Raw genomic sequence first — 7107 nt, 5'->3', positions numbered from 1 at the left:
GCCCGCACATCCACCTCAACATCCTCATCTCAGCTACCTTCATCTTCTGGATATGAGAGTTCTTAACTAGCCATCACTCTGCCTCATACAACATGGCTGGTCTAACAACCGCCCTATAAAACTTACTTTTGAGTATCGGTGGCACTTTCTTATCACATAAGACTCCAGATGCTAGCCTCTATTTCGTCCACCCCACTCCTATGCGGTGAGTGACGTCCTCGTCAATCTCTTCATCCCCTTGAATAACTGACCCAAGGTACTTGAAACTACCTCTCGTGGGGATGACCTGTGATCCAAGCCTCACATCCATGCCTACTTCCCTCGACTCGGCACTGAACTTGCACTCCAGGTACTCCGTCTTAGTCCTGCTCAATTTGAAACCCTTAGACTCGAGAGCCTGTATCCAAACCTCCAACCTCTCATTACCACCGGTCCCGCGTCTCATCAATCAGTACTATGTCATCAGCGAATAACATACACCATGGCACTTCCCCTTGAATATGGTGTGTTAGTGCATCCATTACTAAGGCAAATAAGAACGGGCTAAGCGTTGATCCTTGGTGTAACCCCATAGCAACTGGGAAATACTCCGAGTCGCCTCCCACAGTCCTTACCCTAGTCTTAGCTCCATCATACATGTCCTTGATCGCTCTAACATAAGCTACCGACACACCTTTTATACCTCCAGACACCTCCCTAGGGACCTTGTCATACGCTTTCTCTAAGTCAATAAACACCATGTGCAGATCTTTCTTCCTATCTCTGTACTGTTCCACCAACCTCATAATAAGATGGATAGCTTCCATGGTCGAGCAACCTGGCATGAACCCGAACTGGTTGTCAGATATAGACACTATTTTCCTCAACCTTGCCTGAACCACCCTCTCCCAAACTTTCATGGTATGACTTAGTAACTTGATACCCCTATAGTTGTTACAACACTGAATATCACCTTTGTTCTTGTACAATGGAACCACTGTACTCCACCTCCACTCATCTGGCATCCTCTTTGTCTTGAAAATAACATTAAATAGCCCAGTCAACTGCTCCAAGCCTGCTCTACCCACATACTTCCAGAACTCAACCGGAATTTCATTTGGCCCGGCCGCTCTGCCCCAACTCATCTTACGCATAGCCCCCACGACCTCCTCCAACTTAATACGCCTACAATATCCAAAGTCTCGGAGACTCTCTGAATGCCCCAGATCCCCTAGCACTATATCACGACCCCCTTCCTTATTTAGAAGACCCTGAAAGTACATCTGCCATCTTTGTTTAATCTGGGACTTCCCCATCAAGACTCTACCATCCTCGTCTTTAATGCACCTCACTTGATCCAGATCCCGAGCCTTCCTCTCCCTCGCTTTAGCCAATCGAAACAACTTCTTATCCCCACTTTTTTCCCCTAATTCCTCAAACAGTCGGCCAAATGCTGCATTCTTAGCCTCCGTGACCACTAGCTTAGCCTCCTTTCTTGCTACCTTGTACCTCTCTCTATTCGCTCTCTTCTCCTCCTCGCATGTGCTCCCTACCAACTTTATATACGCTTCCTTCTTCGCCTCCACTTTGCCTTGGACTATGTCATTCTACCACCAGTCGCCTTGGTGCCTGCCAGAGTGACCCTTCGAAATCCCTAGCACCTCTCTTGCCGCCTCCCTGACGCAGTTCGTCGTCATAGCCCACATAGCGTTGGCGTCCTCACTACTCCTCCATGCTCCCATAGCCGATAACCTCCCCTCCAACTCCTGGGCTTTATCCTTAGTTAAGGCTCCCCACCTAATCCTCAGTTGACCATGAACATACCTCTTCTTCCTCCTTATCGTAATACCGACGTCCATTACCAAGAGCCTATGCTGGGTCGCGAGGGTCTCACCCATGATAACCTTACAATCCCTGCACAACCCTCTATCACACCTTTTGAGGAGGAGGTAATTAATATGAGTTTTCACAATCGAACTTCGGAAAGTTACTAGATGCTCCTCCCTATTCGGAAAACTAGAGTACGCAATCACCAGTTCGAAAGACTTAGCAAAATCCAATAGCGAGGAACCTCTTCCATTCCTATCCCCAAAGACGAAGCCACCATGCACCTCGCCATAGTCACTAGCAACCGACCCAATGTGGCCATTAAAATCCCCTCCTATAAATAACCTCTCAGCAGGTGGAATACTACACACAACCTCGTCCAAACTCTCCCAGAAGCGCCTTTTAACCTCCTCATCCAAGCCCGCTTGCGGCGCGTAGGCACTAACGACATTGAGGGTACACTCACCAATCACCAACTTAATAAACATTAGTCTGTCATGCACCTGCCTAACCTTAACCACCGACTCTCTAAGGTCCCTATCCACCAAGATACCCACTCCATTCTTAACCCTCACGACTCTAGAGTACCACAGCTTATACCCGCCCACATTCTTCGCTTTCGACCCTACCCACCTTGTTTCCTGGACACAAGCTATATTTACTCTTCTTTTCTGTAGAATCTTCACCAGCTCAATAGACTTACTCGTCAGCGTGCCTATATTCCATGACCCGATCCTCAACCTACAAGCTCCCTTTCTCCCCTTACCCTCATTGCCTCCCGTCCTATCCTCTGACCCCCTCCCCACCCCCCTCTCCACCCTCCGAACCCTTTGAGGACATGACCTTACTCTACAATCCCAAAACACAGCCACGATAGACTACAGACAAGCACTAGCACAGAATAGGGCCCAACTAGAAGGTAACAAGTAGCAACTACAAGTGCACTAATAATATGCTTAAAGTAATGCTAACAAGATAGGTAGAATTTAACTATCACAAAGCGATAAACAGGAAAGAGGGAGGTACCAACTCCCGATTGGAAGAACCTTAAGATATGACCTAGTGCACACCCGAGGTCACGGAATCCGCGTGCGTCCTTCCAAATCTCACCAGCCTTTGCACCTACCAACCAAGAATGCTCCACTTGCTTGTTCGTACGCCTCGTGCTTATCTCGGCATAGCTAGTTCCCTGCAAAATCGCACACAACCACCACAAAAACAATAGGGGAGGGGGGGGGGGGTGGTGGGTTGTCAACCTGTCCCCGCTGCACCAGCTTAGTTCCACGATAGCCCAGGCTGTCCAGCTAAACTATGTGGAAAACCGCCGCCGAAGGCAACAGAGATGGTCGACGAGTCTAGGTATCCAACACAAAGGAGGGGAAGGGGGTGGGGGTACAGGCGACCTATACAGACTCGAAAAGAGAAGGTGTTCGCCGGCTAAAGGTCGCCGACGGGTTGCTAGGGTTTGTGCTTTGGGATCTAAAGTTTGGACACAAGAAGGGTTGGGGACCCGAACTGCAGGGAAAGAGAGGGGGGCTTAGGGGAATAAGAGAGAAGAAAGGAGAGAGGAGAAGAAAGACCAGTCGCCGGCTGGAAAACTCCGGCATGATGACTGACGCAAGGAATATGCAAAAACAGAAAACGGGGGAAGGAGAGAGAAGGGATAGGGAAGAGGGAAGGGGGGGAGGGAGAGAGAGAGAGGGAGAGAGGGTAGCTTACTTGTGATTTTCGGCGCCGGTGATCACGCCGGAGGATTTACAGTAGACGAAAAAGACAGAAAAGAGGGGGACTAGTGAGGAGAGAGAAGGGGGGTTAGAGAGAGAGAGGCCTCAGAATTCTAATATTCTAATCCGACAAATTCAAATATGCTGAAGTTTTCCACTGCATAATATTGTCACGACCTCGGTTTTCCCTCCGTGAACCATCGTGACGACACCTAGTCTCTACGACTAGGTAAGCCTAAACTGCGAAAGATAAACTAAATTTCCAGGAAAAAACAATTTAAAACAGGAATAAAGTAATAAAACAACGTTTAAAAGTGCCGCTCGACATACACAATATTAACTCTTAAAAACCAATACATTTTTCCCAAACCAGGAAACCCATGAATCACAAGCTACGAATATAACAAAAATGCTCTAACTCCGGAATGTCTACATCAACAAAAGAAAATAGAAGGGCTATCACTATAAGGTAGAATGTAAAGGGACTCCTCGGTCTGCGGATGCGGCAGATATACCTCAAAGTCTCTAGAGCAGTCGCCTTGCCTCAGGGGTGAAAGGACTGAGTCAGAGTACCTGGATCTGCACATGAAAAACATGCGCAGAAAGGGCATGAGTACACCACAACGGTACTCAGTAAGTGCCAAGCCTAACCTCGGTCCGGTAGTGACGAGGAAGGTCAGGGCCCTACTGAGGTTAAATAAAATATAATGTTCGAAAGTGTAGAACAGAACAATATAAATAAGTACAGCCGTAAAAGTAACACAAGATATAAAGGGCAACAACAACTATTACAGAGGCAAGGTAAACACAGAAAGAAATATGGCTCAACACCAAAATAACAATCGGGGATTTCCCAGGATACCGTCCTGTAGTCCCAAATATACATATCCAATGGATCTCCAGGGATCCCATCCCGTAGTCCAACTCATAGTGCGCGGGGATCTATCGGAATCCCCTTCCGTAGTCCCAAATGTAAATACCCAGTACTGGGGGAATCTACCGTGTGCAGTACCATAGTTCTATATAGCTGTGCAGGGGGAGCTACTGGAATCCCACATCCGTAGTCCCAAATGTAATTACACAGCAGCATCAGGAAAATATTCAGAAATATTAATTTCATAACAAGGCAAACAAGTAATTCTAGCCTAGCATGCTGCACGTAATTCAAGTAAAGGATTTTGAGGAAATAAGGCAATTAAAACACTTAGACATGCTTTCCTAAGCTAACAATAGGCTTCAAATTCAGGTAATATAAACAGGAAAAGAAACATATTAGTAATTACTTAATGAAAATTGGATTTTCAACAATTAGCACAAGTACACACTTGTCATCTCACGTACAAGGCATTTTAATTAACAGTAATACCAAATCCTAAGGGGAAGATCCCCCACACAAGGTTAGATAAGCCACTTACCTCGAACCGGCTCAAAATCAACTCGAAACCACGTTCTTGCCACGAGTACTCGACTCCAAATGGCCCAAATCTATTCAATTCAATTTCATAATGTAAATAACACTTCAAGTAACTGATTCTACAATTAAATTCTAAGCTAAAACGTGAAATTAGGTAAAATGACCAAAATGCCCCTCGGCCCACATCTCGAAATCAAGTAAAATTTACTTTTCCAGAATCCTCACACTCTCACGAGTTCAATCGTACCAAAAGTACCAAAATTGAACCTCAAATGGTCCCTCAAATCATCACTCAAAGGTCTCTAATTAGTCAGGTCCTAACCCCCAATTTGCCATTGATTTTCCTTAATTTTTCATGCTTAAAATGATAAAAATTATTCCAATAACTAGTTTAGGGACCAAAGACCTTACCCCAATGAACTCCTCTGAAAATCTCTCTTGAAAATGCTCCCCAAGGCTTCTTCCCGTTTGAAAAGAGGTGAAAAATAGCTAAAATTCGTGAAGGCAAGAATTTATATGTTTCTGCCCAGCTAATCCGCCCCTGCGGTCCCACTTTTGCAGATCAATGGTCGCATCTACGAAAATCACTAACCTAGCCTGTTTCCGCACCTGCCATTCCCCATTCATAGATGCGGTACCGCTTCTGTGGTAAATCTCCCGCATATGCGAATCCTGCTGCTCCTGCCCAATTCTGCTTCCGCGATAACAAATGCCGCTTCTGCGGCTATGCACCTGCAGGACCCAACTGCTGGTGCGGTTATGACAGAAGATCAGCAGCTTCAACTACAACTCCAAATTCAAAATCCTTCCGTCAACCATGCGAAATCATCCCGAGGATCCCGGGACCTCAACCAAAGGCACTAACAAGTCCAATACCCCTGTCCAAACTTATACCAATCCTTAAAACACCTAAAACAATATCAAAAGGATGAATCAACCACGAATTCAAGCCTAAGAACTCTAAAACTCTAAAAATACGCTTCCGATCAAAAAGTCTACCAACCCTCGTCCGAATGACCTGAAATTTTGCACGCACATCACATTCAACACTATGGATCTACTCCAACTTACAGAATTCCATTCCGACTCTCAGATCAAAATCTCACTATCGAACCAAAAAACTTCAAAATTCGACCTTTCGGCATTTCAAGCCTAAATTAGCTACGGACCTCCAAAACACAATCCGAATACGCCCATATGCCCGAAATCATCCAACGGAGCTAACAGAACTATCAGACTTCCATCCGAGGCTGTCTTCACACTGTTCCAGCTATGGTTAAATTTCCAACGCTTAAGCTCTCATTTAGGGTCTAAGTGTCCCAAAACTCTCCGAAACTCAAAACCGAACATCGCGACAAATCAAAATAGCAGAAATAAATACGAGGAAAGCAGTTAATAGATGATCGGGGCGTTAATTCTTAAGACGACCGGCCGGGTCATCACATCCTCCTACACTTAAACATTCGTTCGTCCTCGAACGAGCATAGAGACATACATGAAGTGGTGAAAACATGAGGGTAACGGCTGCGCATATCCTGCTCAATCTCCCAGGTCGCCTCCTCGATAGGCTGACCCCGCCATTGAACCTTCATTGATGCAATGTTCTTTGACCTCAGCTTTCTAACCTGCATGTCCAATATTGCTACCGGCTCCTCAACATAAGATAGATCCTTGTCCAACTGGACTGAACTGAAATCTAACACGTGCGACGGATCACCATGATACCTTCGGAGCATCGAAACATGAAATACCAGATGAACTCCTGCCAAGCTGGGAGCTAAGGCAAGCTCATAAGCAACCTCCCCAACACGCCGTAATATCTCAAAAGGACCAATAAACCTCGGACTCAACTTTCTTTTCTTCCCAAATCTCATAACGCCCTTCATAGGTGAAAACCAAAGCAGAACCCCCTCTCCAACCATATAGGAAACATCACGAAACTTTCGGTCCGCGTAGCTCTTCTGTCTGGACTGGGTTGTAGGGAGTCTATCCTGAATCACCTTAACCTTCTCCAAAGCATCCTGTACCAAGTCTGTGCCCAATAATCTGGCCTCACCTGGCTCAAACCAACCCACCGAGGACCTACATAGCCTACCATATAAGGCCTCATATGGTGCCATCTGAATGCTGGACTGATAGCTGTCAGTAAGCAAACTCTGCCAA

The sequence above is a fragment of the Nicotiana tabacum genome, chromosome 10, assembly GCF_000715075.1.
Source record: "Nicotiana tabacum cultivar K326 chromosome 10, ASM71507v2, whole genome shotgun sequence".
In the NCBI taxonomy this organism is placed as follows: Eukaryota; Viridiplantae; Streptophyta; class Magnoliopsida; order Solanales; family Solanaceae; genus Nicotiana; species Nicotiana tabacum.
This window is presented reverse-complemented; position numbering follows the sequence as displayed.